This window comes from Oncorhynchus kisutch, linkage group LG15 (genome assembly GCF_002021735.2).
Source record: "Oncorhynchus kisutch isolate 150728-3 linkage group LG15, Okis_V2, whole genome shotgun sequence".
NCBI classification, from domain to species: Eukaryota; Metazoa; Chordata; class Actinopteri; order Salmoniformes; family Salmonidae; genus Oncorhynchus; species Oncorhynchus kisutch.
The window spans coordinates 290217-304432 of NC_034188.2; the positions used below are offsets into that span (position 1 = coordinate 290217).

General features: G+C 44.9%; 1 protein-coding gene across 1 annotated transcript in view; it reads right to left on the bottom strand.

Annotated features, from left to right (window-relative positions):
• LOC109880479 (cysteinyl leukotriene receptor 1) overlaps positions 1-13880 on the bottom strand; it is a 37924-nt gene extending 24044 nt beyond the window's left edge. The window contains exon 1 of the mRNA XM_031789447.1: positions 13692-13880. The gene's annotated coding sequence lies outside the window, so the exon portion shown is untranslated. The remainder of the gene's footprint in view (positions 1-13691) is intronic.
• Positions 13881-14216: the final 336 nt, after the last annotated feature.

Below are 14216 nucleotides of genomic sequence, written 5' to 3' on the forward strand. Positions count from 1 at the left end.
CTGGTCCTCCTGGTAGTTTAACTACAATGTTAGCTGTAGTCCAGAACACTGGTCCTCCTGGTAGTTTAACTACAATGTTAGCTGTAGTCCAGAACACTGGCCCTCCTGGTAGTTTAACTACAATGTTAGCTGTAGTCCAGAACACTGGTCCTCCTGGTAGTTTAACTACAATGTTAGCTGTAGTCCAGAACACTGGCCCTCCTGGTAGTTTAACTACAATGTTAGCTGTAGTCCAGAACACTGGTCCTCCTGGTAGTTTAACTACAATGTTAGCTGTAGTCCAGAACACTGGTCCTCCTGGTAGTTTAACTACAATGTTAGCTGTAGTCCAGAACACTGGTCCTCCTGGTAGTTTAACTACAATGTTAGCTGTAGTCCAGAACACTGGTCCTCCTGGTAGTTTAACTACAATGTTAGCTGTAGTCCAGAACACTGGTCCTCCTGGTAGTTTAACTACAATGTTAGCTGTAGTCCAGAACACTGGTCCTCCTGGTAGTTTAACTACAATGTTAGCTGTAGTCCAGAACACTGGTCCTCCTGGTAGTTTAACTACAATGTTAGCTGTAGTCCAGAACACTGGTCCTCCTGGTAGTTTAACTGCAATGTTAGCTGTAGTCCAGAACACTGGTCCTCCTGGTAGTTTAACTACAATGTTAGCTGTAGTCCAGAACACTGGTCCTCCTGGTAGTTTAACTACAATGTTAGCTGTAGTCCAGAACACTGGTCCTCCTGGTAGTTTAACTACAATGTTAGCTGTAGTCCAGAACACTGGTCCTCCTGGTAGTTTAACTGCAATGTTAGCTGTAGTCCAGAACACTGGTCCTCCTGGTAGTTTAACTGCAATGTTAGCTGTAGTCCAGAACACTGGTCCTCCTGGTAGTTTAACTGCAATGTTAGCTGTAGTCCAGAACACTGGCCCTCCTGGTAGTTTAACTACAATGTTAGCTGTAGTCCAGAACACTGGCCCTCCTGGTAGTTTAACTACAATGTTAGCTGTAGTCCAGAACACTGGTCCTCCTGGTAGTTTAACTACAATGTTAGCTGTAGTCCAGAACACTGGCCCTCCTGGTAGTTTAACTACAATGTTAGCTGTAGTCCAGAACACTGGTCCTCCTGGTAGTTTAACTGCAATGTTAGCTGTAGTCCAGAACACTGGTCCTCCTGGTAGTTTAACTGCAATGTTAGCTGTAGTCCAGAACACTGGTCCTCCTGGTAGTTTAACTGCAATGTTAGCTGTAGTCCAGAACACTGGTCCTCCTGGTAGTTTAACTGCAATGTTAGCTGTAGTCCAGAACACTGGCCCTCCTGGTAGTTTAACTACAATGTTAGCTGTAGTCCAGAACACTGGCCCTCCTGGTAGTTTAACTACAATGTTAGCTGTAGTCCAGAACACTGGTCCTCCTGGTAGTTTAACTACAATGTTAGCTGTAGTCCAGAACACTGGCCCTCCTGGTAGTTTAACTACAATGTTAGCTGTAGTCCAGAACACTGGTCCTCCTGGTAGTTTAACTGCAATGTTAGCTGTAGTCCAGAACACTGGTCCTCCTGGTAGTTTAACTGCAATGTTAGCTGTAGTCCAGAACACTGGTCCTCCTGGTAGTTTAACTGCAATGTTAGCTGTAGTCCAGAACACTGGTCCTCCTGGTAGTTTAACTGCAATGTTAGCTGTAGTCCAGAACACTGGCCCTCCTGGTAGTTTAACTACAATGTTAGCTGTAGTCCAGAACACTGGCCCTCCTGGTAGTTTAACTACAATGTTAGCTGTAGTCCAGAACACTGGTCCTCCTGGTAGTTTAACTACAATGTTAGCTGTAGTCCAGAACACTGGCCCTCCTGGTAGTTTAACTACAATGTTAGCTGTAGTCCAGAACACTGGTCCTCCTGGTAGTTTAACTACAATGTTAGCTGTAGTCCAGAACACTGGTCCTCCTGGTAGTTTAACTACAATGTTAGCTGTAGTCCAGAACACTGGTCCTCCTGGTAGTTTAACTACAATGTTAGCTGTAGTCCAGAACACTGGTCCTCCTGGTAGTTTAACTACAATGTTAGCTGTAGTCCAGAACACTGGTCCTCCTGGTAGTTTAACTACAATGTTAGCTGTAGTCCAGAACACTGGTCCTCCTGGTAGTTTAACTACAATGTTAGCTGTAGTCCAGAACACTGGTCCTCCTGGTAGTTTAACTACAATGTTAGCTGTAGTCCAGAACACTGGTCCTCCTGGTAGTTTAACTACAATGTTAGCTGTAGTCCAGAACACTGGTCCTCCTGGTAGTTTAACTACAATGTTAGCTGTAGTCCAGAACACTGGTCCTCCTGGTAGTTTAACTACAATGTTAGCTGTAGTCCAGAACACTGGTCCTCCTGGTAGTTTAACTACAATGTTAGCTGTAGTCCAGAACACTGGTCCTCCTGGTAGTTTAACTACAATGTTAGCTGTAGTCCAGAACACTGGTCCTCCTGGTAGTTTAACTACAATGTTAGCTGTAGTCCAGAACACTGGTCCTCCTGGTAGTTTAACTACAATGTTAGCTGTAGTCCAGAACACTGGTCCTCCTGGTGGTTCAACTGCAATGTTAGCTGTAGTCCAGAACACTGGTCCTCCTGGTAGTTTAACTACAATGTTAGCTGTAGTCCAGAACACTGGTCCTCCTGGTAGTTTAACTACAATGTTAGCTGTAGTCCAGAACACTGGTCCTCCTGGTAGTTTAACTACAATGTTAGCTGTAGTCCAGAACACTGGTCCTCCTGGTAGTTTAACTACAATGTTAGCTGTAGTCCAGAACACTGGTCCTCCTGGTAGTTTAACTACAATGTTAGCTGTAGTCCAGAACACTGGTCCTCCTGGTAGTTTAACTACAATGTTAGCTGTAGTCCAGAACACTGGTCCTCCTGGTAGTTTAACTACAATGTTAGCTGTAGTCCAGAACACTGGTCCTCCTGGTGGTTCAACTGCAATGTTAGCTGTAGTCCAGAACACTGGTCCTCCTGGTAGTTTAACTACAATGTTAGCTGTAGTCCAGAACACTGGTCCTCCTGGTAGTTTAACTACAATGTTAGCTGTAGTCCAGAACACTGGTCCTCCTGGTAGTTTAACTACAATGTTAGCTGTAGTCCAGAACACTGGTCCTCCTGGTAGTTTAACTACAATGTTAGCTGTAGTCCAGAACACTGGTCCTCCTGGTAGTTTAACTACAATGTTAGCTGTAGTCCAGAACACTGGTCCTCCTGGTAGTTTAACTACAATGTTAGCTGTAGTCCAGAACACTGGTCCTCCTGGTAGTTTAACTACAATGTTAGCTGTAGTCCAGAACACTGGTCCTCCTGGTAGTTTAACTACAATGTTAGCTGTAGTCCAGAACACTGGTCCTCCTGGTAGTTTAACTACAATGTTAGCTGTAGTCCAGAACACTGGTCCTCCTGGTAGTTTAACTACAATGTTAGCTGTAGTCCAGAACACTGGCCCTCCTGGTAGTTTAACTACAATGTTAGCTGTAGTCCAGAACACTGGCCCTCCTGGTAGTTTAACTACAATGTTAGCTGTAGTCCAGAACACTGGCCCTCCTGGTAGTTTAACTACAATGTTAGCTGTAGTCCAGAACACTGGTCCTCCTGGTAGTTTAACTACAATGTTAGCTGTAGTCCAGAACACTGGTCCTCCTGGTAGTTTAACTACAATGTTAGCTGTAGTCCAGAACACTGGTCCTCCTGGTAGTTTAACTACAATGTTAGCTGTAGTCCAGAACACTGGCCCTCCTGGTAGTTTAACTACAATGTTAGCTGTAGTCCAGAACACTGGTCCTCCTGGTAGTTTAACTACAATGTTAGCTGTAGTCCAGAACACTGGTCCTCCTGGTAGTTTAACTACAATGTTAGCTGTAGTCCAGAACACTGGCCCTCCTGGTAGTTTAACTACAATGTTAGCTGTAGTCCAGAACACTGGTCCTCCTGGTAGTTTAACTACAATGTTAGCTGTAGTCCAGAACACTGGTCCTCCTGGTAGTTTAACTACAATGTTAGCTGTAGTCCAGAACACTGGCCCTCCTGGTAGTTTAACTACAATGTTAGCTGTAGTCCAGAACACTGGTCCTCCTGGTAGTTTAACTACAATGTTAGCTGTAGTCCAGAACACTGGTCCTCCTGGTAGTTTAACTACAATGTTAGCTGTAGTCCAGAACACTGGCCCTCCTGGTAGTTTAACTACAATGTTAGCTGTAGTCCAGGAACACTGGTCCTCCTGGTAGTTTAAACCTATACAAAACACAGGGTTGAGACCCAAACAGAAGAGCTAGGAGTACCTCGAATAAATAACATAATCGCACAATGATTATCACACGGGACGAGACCTGTAATCATCTGCGCAATCCACAATGGCACTAAAGCCAAAACACACAGTACAGGTACTCACAAGACCAACGGACATAGTAACAATAATCGACAGGACAATGGTAAACCAAGGACACACTTATACAATCACTCGGAATGTGCATAATGAAAGTTCCAGAGAGATCATGACACAGTCGGCTGTAACACCGCCTGGGAAGGCAACTGCACCGCCCTCAACCGCAAGGCTCTCCGGAGGATAGTGTGGTCTGCACAACGCATCACCGGGGGGGGGCAAACTACCTGCCCTCCAGGACACATACACCACCCGATGTCACAGGAAGGACAAAAATATCATCAAGGACAAGCCACTGCCTGTTCACCCCGTTATCATCCAGAAGGCGAGGTAAGTACAGGTGCATCAAAGTAGGGACCGAGAGACTGAAAAACAGCTTCTATCTCAAGGCCATCAGACTGTTAAACAGTCATCACTAACACAGAGAGGCTGCTGTCTACATAGAGATTCATATCACTGGCCACTTTAATAATGGATTTAATAAAGGTATCACTAGCCACTTTAATAATGGATTTAATAAAGGTATCACTAGCCACTTTAATAATGGATTTAATAAAGGTATCACTAGCCACTTTAATAATGGATTTAATAAAGGTATCACTAGCCACTTTAATAATGGATTTAATAAAGGTATCACTAGCCACTTTAATAATGGATTTAATAAAGGTATCACTAGCCACTTTAATAATGGATTTAATAAAGGTATCACTGGCCACTTTAATAATGGATTTAATAAAGGTATCACTAGCCACTTTAATAATGGATTTAATAAAGGTATCACTAGCCACTTTAATAATGGATTTAATAAAGGTATCACTAGCCACTTTAATAATGGATTTAATAAAGGTATCACTAGCCACTTTAATAATGGAACTTCTGTGAGTGTAATGTTTACTGTTAATTTTTATTGTTTATTTCACTTTTGTTTATTATCTATTTCACTTGTTAACATGTTTCCCATTCCAATAAAGCCCTTGAATTGAATTAAATTGAGCGAGAGAGAGCAAGTGAGAAAGCCTCACTTATCCTGCTGGATGTCTAAGAGAGAGAGTTCCAGTGTGAGAGGTCCAGGTGGATTTTTTTACTTTATTTCACCAGGTAGGCTAGTTGAGAACAAGTTCTCATTTACAACTGCGACCTGGCCAAGATAAAGCATAGCAGTGTGAACAGACAACAACACAGAGTTACACATGGAGTAAACAATAAACAAGTCAATAACACAGTAGAAAGAGAAAAAAGAGTCTATATACATTGTGTGCAAAAGGCATGAGGAGGTTGGCGAATAATTACATAATTACTGGTGTGCAAAAGAGCAGAAAAGTAAATAAATATAAACAGTATGGGGATGAGGTAGGTAAATTGGGGGTGGGCTATTTACCGATGGACTATGTACAGCTGCAGCGATCGGTTAGCTGCTCATATAGCAGATGTTTAAAGTTGGTGAGGGAGATAAGTCTCCAACTTCAGCGATTTTTGCAATTCGTTCCAGTCACAGGCAGCAGAGAACTGGAATGAAAGGCGGCCAAATGAGGTGTTGGCTTTAGGGATGATCAGTGAGATACACCTGCTGGAGCGCGTGCTACGGGTGGGTGTTGCCATCGTGACCAATGAACTGAGATAAGGCGGAGCTTTACCTAGCATGGACTTGTAGATGACCTGGAGCCAGTGGGTCTGGCGACGAATATGTAGCGAGGGCCAGCCGACTAGAGCATACAGGTCGTAGTGGTGGGTGGTATAAGGTGCTTTAGTAACAAAACGGATGGCACTGTGATAAACTGCATCTAGTTTGCTGAGTAGAGTATTGGAAGCTATTTTGTAGATGACATCGCCGAAGTCGAGGATCGGTAGGATGGTCAGTTTTACTAGGGTAAGTTTGGCGCCGTGAGTGAAGGAGGCTTTGTTGCGGAATAGAAAGCCGACTCTAGATTTGATTTTAGATTGGAGATGTTTGATATGGGTCTGGAGGGAGAGTTTACAGTCTAGCCAGACACCTAGGTACTTATAGATGTCCACATATTCTAGGTCGGAACCATCCAGGGTGGTGATGCTAGTCGGGCATGTGGGTGTAGGCAGCGAATGGTTGAAAAGCATGCATTTGGTTTTACTAGCGTTTAAGAGCAGTTGGAGAACCTGGAAGGAATTGAAGCTTGTTTGAAGGTTAGATAGCACAGTGTCCAAGGAAGAGCCAGAAGTATACAGAATGGTGTCGTCTGCGTAGAGGTGGATCAGGGAATCGCCCGCAGCAAGAGCAACATCATTGATATATACAGAGAAAAGAGTCGGTCCGAGAATTGAACCCTGTGGCACCCCCATAGAGACTGCCAGAGGACCAGACAACATGCCCTCCGATTTGACACACTGAACTCTGTCTGCAAAGTAGTTGGTGAACCAGGCAAGGCAGTCATTAGAAAAACCGAGGCTACTGAGTCTGCCGATAAGAATATGGTGATTGACAGAGTCGAAAGCCTTGGCCAGGTCGATGAAGACGGCTGCACAGTACTGTCTTTTATCGATGGCGGTTATGATATCGTTTAGTACCTTGAGCGTGGCTGAGGTGCACCCGTGACCGGCTCGGAAACCAGATTGCACAGCGGAGAAGGTAAGGTGGGATTCGAGATGGTCAGTGATCTGTTTGTTGACTTGGCTTTCGAAGACCTTAGATAGGCAGGGCAGGATGGATATAGGTCTGTAACAGTTTGGGTCCGGGATGACTGCGGCAGCTTTCCAATCCTTGGTGATCTCAGACGATATGAAAGAGAGGTTGAACAGGCTGGTAATAGGAGTTGCGACAATGGCGGCGGATAGTTTCAGAAATAGAGGGTCCAGATTGTCAAGCCCAGCTGATTTGTACGCGTCCAGGTTTTGCAGCTCTTTCAGAACATCTGCTATCTGGATTTGGGTAAAGGAGTAGCTGCGGAGGCTTGGGCGAGTAGCTGCGGGGGGGGGGGGGGGGGGGAGATCTGTTGGCCGAGGTTGGAGTAGCCAGGAGGAAGGCCGTTGAGAAATGCTTGTTGAAGTTTTCGATAATCATGGATTTATCGGTGGTGACCGTGTTACCTAGCCTCAGTGCAGTGGGCAGCTGGGAGGAGGTGCTCTTGTTCTCCATGGACTTTACAGTGTCCCAGAACTTTTTGGAGTTAGAGCTACAGGATGCTAATTTCTGCTTGAAGAAGCTGGCCTTTGCTTTCCTGACTGACTGTGTGTATTGGTTCCTGACTTCCCTGAACAGTTGCATATCGCGGGGACTATTCGATGCTATTGCAGTCCGCCACAGGATGTTTTTGTGCTGGTCGAGGGCAGTCAGGTCTGGAGTGAACCAAGGGCTATATCTGTTCTTCGTTCTGCAATTTTTGAACGGAGCATGCTTATCTAAGATAGTGAGGAAGTAACTTTTAAAGAATTACCAAGCATCCTCAACTGACGGGATGAGGTCAATATCCTTCCAGGATACCCGGGCCAGGTCGATTGGAAAGGCCTGCTCGCAGAAGTGTTTTAGGGAGCGTTTGACAGTGATGAGGGGTGGTCGTTTGACTGCGGACCCGTAGCGGATACAGGCAATGAGGCAGTGGTCGCTGAGATCCTGGTTGAAGACAGCGGAAGTGTATTTGGAGGGCCAGTTGGTCAGTATAACGTCTATGAGGGTGCCCTTGTTTACAGATTTAGGGTTGTACCTGGTGGGTTCCTTGATGATTTGTGGGAGATTGAGGGCATCTAGCTTAGCTTGTAGGACTGCCGGGGTGTTAAGCATATCCCAGTTTAGGTCACCTAACAGAACAAACTCTGAAGCTAGATGGGGGAGAGAGAGAGAGAGAGAGAGAGACGTGATTTTATAGTCCAGTGAGGTCAGATGGTATCGTGTGAAGGGCCACTTTTATTATTATTTTATTTTATTTCACCTTTATTTAATTAACCAGGTAGGCCAGTTGAGAACAGGTTCTCATTTGCAACTGCGACCTGGCCAAGATAAAGCAAAGCAGTGCGACAAAAACAACAACACAGAGTTACACATTGGATAAACAAATGTACAATCAATAACACAATAGAAAAATCTATGTACAGCAAAGGCAGTAAGATTAAGATTTATGACACTTTCTCTTGGTTTGACAATGTCAACATGATCACCATGCCAATAAAGTCCTTTGAATTGTTTTACTTTATTTAAATGGGCATGTCAGTTAAGAATAAATTCTTATTTACAATGACGGCCTAGGAACAGTGGGTTAACTGCCTTGTTCAGGGGCAGAACGACAGATTTTTACCTTGTCAGCTCTGGGGGATTCGATCCAGCAACCTTCTGGTTACTGGCCCAACGCTCTAACCACTGTAGTGTTATAGTAAATCATTTTGTGGTGTTGTTCTGCACTCTAGTTATGAATTGGTCTCCCTCTGCCATATGGATGCATTGTATGATAAACCTGACCCCAGACTGAGCCCAGACTGGATGCATTGTATGATAAACCTGACCCCAGACTGACCCCATACTGGATGCATTGTATGATAAATCTGACCCCAGACTGACCCCATACTGGATGCATTGTATGATAAACCGAGAGCAACTGGCGGCAAAAGAGCTGAGCACAGAACTCAGATCTACTGCAGCAGGTAACTTTTATTGTAAACTACATCAAACCACATTCAGCGTGCTCACACCTGCTGGCAAAACTGTGGAGATATGGGATCAGAGCAGTGGCAATTTTAGCATGTATATCTTGGTGCCCCCTCCCCCCAAAAATTGGGATGCATGCCAGCAAAGCCCACAAACTGTTAGGGCCAACATAAAGTCCCAACAGCAAGAGTCCCAACACCTTACCACTGCTACACCTGGCTATCAGCAGATCCTTGTCTGGCAGCCAAACACTTCATTCAGCCTCATTTACTGCCTTTAAAAAAATTGCTGATATGGCTGACTTGCTTTAACAAATGTGGTTTCTACTGACAATTGAGATGTACAAACTATGGCATAAGGCTATGACAAGCGGATAAGAGGCAATCTGAAATTTTGATTAAGACATTAACTTCTTGAATATAGGGGGCGCTATTTAAATTTTTGGATGAAAAACATTCCTGTTTTAAACAAGATATTTTGTCACGAAAAGATGCTCGACTATGCATATAATTGACAGCTTTGGAAAGAAAACACTCTGACGTTTCCAAAACTGCAAAGATATTGTCTGTGAGTGCCACAGAACTGATGTTACAGAAAAAACCCAGATAAAAATCCAATCAGGAAGTGCCGCATTTTTTGAAACCGCCTCATGCCAATGACTCCTTATATGGCTGTGAATGGGCCACGAATGAGCTTAGGCTTTCTGACGCTTCCCGAAGGTGTCGACAGCATTGTGACGTATTTGTTGGCATATCATTGGAAGATTGACCATAAGAGACTACATCTACCAGGTGGTCGCTTGGTGTCCTCCGTCGCAATTATTGCGTAATCTCCAGCTGCAGTATTTTTCCGTTTGCTTCTGATGAGAAGCCAACTGCCACCACTGATAGATTATCGAATAGATACAGTATGTGAAAAACACCTTGAGGATTGATTCTAAACAACGTTTGCCATGTTTGTCGATATTATGGAGCTAATTTGGAATAAAGTTTGGCATTTTAAGTGACTGCATTTTCCGGTATTTTTCTTAGCCAAACGTAATGAACAAAACGGAGCTATTTCGTCTACACAAGTAATCTTTTTGGAAAAAAATGAACATTTGCTATCCAACTAAGAGTCTCGTCATTGAAGACATCCGAAGTTCTTCAAAGGTCAATTATTTTATTTGAATGCTTTTCTTGTTTTTGTGAAAATGTTGCCTTTTGAATGCTAGGCTTAATGCTATGCTAGGCAATCAAATCTCTTACACAAATGCTTGTGTAGCTTTGGTTGAAAAGCATATTTTGAAAATCTGAGATGACAGTGTTGTTAACAAAAGGCTAAGCTTGTGTTTGAATATATTTATTTCATTTCATTTGCGATTTTCATGAATAGAAAACGTTGCGTTTTGGTAATGAGCTTGAGGCCATGATTACGCTCCCGGATACGGGATTGCTCGTCGCTAGAGGTTAATGAGCAAGCGAGAACGGACGTAGTCAATATAACTATTTGTTCAGCACTTTTGAAATGTATAGCGACAGAATTCAGAACTTTCTTACAGTGTTCTCCCTGTACACCAAGTCAGAACCGTAGGATAAATAAAGGGGGTATATAAGCAGAAAATGAAAGCCTTTACAATATTCAATGATTATATTTCTCTAAAACAGGTTATAGCTACATGTGCACCACCAACTTAGAACAGTATCCAAAATTAAGAGGGGTAAATAGACTAAATTATTAAGGTGAGGCACATTGAACGCCGTTTCATTTGACACGTCAAATAACACAATTCTATTATAGAATGTTGTGTGTGCTGAATTTGCACGTGCAAGCCAAGCGCCACCACTACTATCAGAAGCACTGTCAAAGCTATACAAAAAAAGTTGGCAAACAATCAAACACCGGCCACGAACGATGTGTTTACAATACTGTGTTGGTGAAAATAGACCAAATTATTAGGATGAGGCATATGAGCTACTAACAGCTTTGTCACGATCATCGTATGGAGTGGACCAAAGTGCAGCGTGGTTAGAATACATTCCTCTTTATTGTAGGGTGGGCCTCTTTCACGGTGGCGGCTCGGGTGCTGGACGTGGACCCCACTCCACCATAGACTTATTCCGCTTTTGTGGCCACCTAGGAACGGTGACCCTCGCCGCCAACATAGGACTGGCAACACTACTAAAGGGCCCCACTGGACTGAGGGGCAGCTCCGGACTGAAGGGTAGCTCAGGACTGAGGGGTAGCTCTGGACTGAGGGGTAGCTCCTGGCTGGCTGATGGCTCTGACAGCTCTTGGCGGCTCAGGACAGACGGGAGACTCTGGCGGCTCAGGACAGACGGGAGACTCTGGCGGCTCAGGACAGACGGGAGACTCTGGCGGCTCAGGACAGACGGGAGACTCTTGCGGCTCAGGACAGATGGGAGACTCTTGCGGCTCAGGACAGACGGGAGACTCTGGCAGCTCAGGACAGACGGGAGACTCTGGCGGCTCAGGACAGACGGGAGACTCTTGCGGCTCAGGACAGACGAGGTGCACTGTAGGCCTGGTGCGTGGTGCCGGCACTGGTGGTACTGGGCCGAGGACACGCACCTCAGGGCGAGTGCAGGGATGAAGAACAGGGAGAACTGGGCTCTGGCGATGCACAGGAAGCCCGGTGCGGGGGGCTGCCACTGGAGGGCTAGTGCGTGGAGATGGCACCGGATAGACCAGACCAAGAAGGCGCACTGGAGATCTGGAGCACCAAGCTTACCTGGTTGAATGCTCCCCGTAGCCAGGCCAGTGCGGCGAGGTGGAATAGCCCGCACTGGGCTGTGCAGGCAAACCGGGACACCATGCGTAAGGCTGGTGCCATGTATGCCGGTCCGAGGAAACGCACTGGAGACCAGATGCGTAGAGCCAGCTTCATGGCACCTTGCTCGATGCCCACTCTAGCCCGGCCGATACGAGGAGCTGTAATGTACCGCACCGGGCTATGCACACGCACCGGGGACACCGTGTGCTCCACCGCATAACACGTTGCCTGCCCGGTACAACGCCCTCTCTCTCCACGGTAAGCACGGGGAGCTGGCGCAGGTCTCCTACCTGACTTCGCCACACTCCCCGTGTGCCCTCCCCCAATACATTTTTGGGGCTGCCACTAGGGCTTCCAGCCGCGCCACCATGCTGCCTCCTCATACCGGCGCCTCTCTGCTTTCGCTGCCTCCAGCTCTGCTTTAGGACGACGATATTCCCCTGGCTGTGCCCAGAGTCCTTTGCCTTCCAGAATCTTCACCCAAGTCCAGAAGTCCTTTGATTGCTGCTGCTGCCCGTTACCACGCTGTTTGGTCCTTGGTTGGTGGGTTATTCTGTTACGATCGTCGTATGGAGTGGACCAAAGCGCAGTGTGGTTAGAATACATTCCTCTTTATTGTAGGAAGAACACAAAGAACACTTAAACAAAAACAACAAAACGATAAGACGAGCGTGACCACTATATAAACAATGTGCTAACGTGCAAGATAACATAGACAATAACCCACAAAATACCCAAAGAGGATGGCTGCCTAAATATGGTTCCCAATCAGAGACAACGATAATCACCTGCCTCTAATTGAGAACCAATCTAGGCAACCATAGACCTGCATAAACACCTAGATGGAAACAACTCAATAAATCAACCAAAAAAAACTAGGCAGTACAAACACCCTAGATGAGACAAAAACACACATATCACCCATGTCACACCCTGACCTAACCAAAATAATGAAGAAAACAAAGAATACTAAGGTCAGGGCGTGACAAGCTTACTACACAACATACACTTAGTATTACTTTCTTAGCTACAGTATACATATCTCCCTGGCATATTACATCATTTATGCAGCATCATAAAATACATTTTTGGTGCGGCAGTCCCGTGTGAAAATTTTGTCATGAAACTTTGTCATCATGCCGCCCCGATTGAGAGCTTAGAGAAACTCCGTAGTCCATAACAGTTCAGCATTATATACAGGATGTTCAACATTGTTCAACATATGACATTAAAATGATAGGTTTCTACACTGCTGTAAAACCGCCAATCAGATATCATCATCTGAAATCATCTCAGTTCTGCAACTCAGCAGTCTGTCTGTCTGCCTGCCTATCTCTATATATGTCTGCCGGCCTGTCTGTCTGTCCTAGGTCAGACTCACACACCTTTAATTTCTAATCTCACACACGCAGCTCAGCCAAACACCTGGGGTGGCAGGTAGCCTAGTGGTTAGAGTGTTGGGCCAGTAACTGAAAGGTTGCTGGATTGAATTCCGAGCTGACCAGGCAAAACAATCTGTTGTTCTGCCCCTGAACAAGGCAGTCCCCTGTAGGCTGTCATTGTAAATAAGAATTTGTTCTTAACTGACTTAGCCTAGTTAAATAAAAAAAATCCAAACCTATTGATTTACTAACACAGTGTGAACCAGTAAGCATTGCTCCCTAGGTGTTGACATATTTATGGCCTTAGACATGTAATCTCTGCTCAGACACTTTACCTAATAAGAAGTTGTTCCAGTTTAAACAGTGACTGAGGGATGGCATTATCAAACAGTAGATGAAGGGTTCCCTATTGAAGTCAGCAGACCACAAGGGAGCCCTGTTCAAGAAGGGCAGCTCAATCAATGGTAAATATAAAGTTAATTTAATACCATTCAGTATTCAGAGGTTTGTTCATATATACAGAGAGTTTCTTACCGTAACCTGCAGACTGTTGCCTGACAGATGATAGAACCTGCTGCTCTGCTTCAGCCTCAGAGTACTGTTGCTTTGGGACACACTGATACAATCACACAACTTCTGCTACACCTCCTAGGTCTCTCTCTCTTCCACTTCCTCTCTCAGACTCTTTCTCTCACACACACTTTCTATCTCTTACTCTCTCTTTACTTTTGTCCCTCTCTTATTCTCTATCGCTCTCATAATATTTATCTTACTCTCCCTCTTTCTTACTCTCTCCCTCTCTTACACATACCTTCTCTCTCGCTCTCTCTCCCTCCCTGAGTTTGTAGCTTCAACCCCTGCATCACACACACACACACACCACACACCAACTGATTAATGGACTGCTGAATGTATATGTCTTTCCCTTGCTTTGTTTGCTCTTTAACATATTATGTCTATCTCTGATCAGCTCCCCAGGAAAGGGCTGAACATAGTCCATATTAATATATGTAGCCCATATTAATATATGTAGCCTTTGAAATAAGGTTCATGAAATCA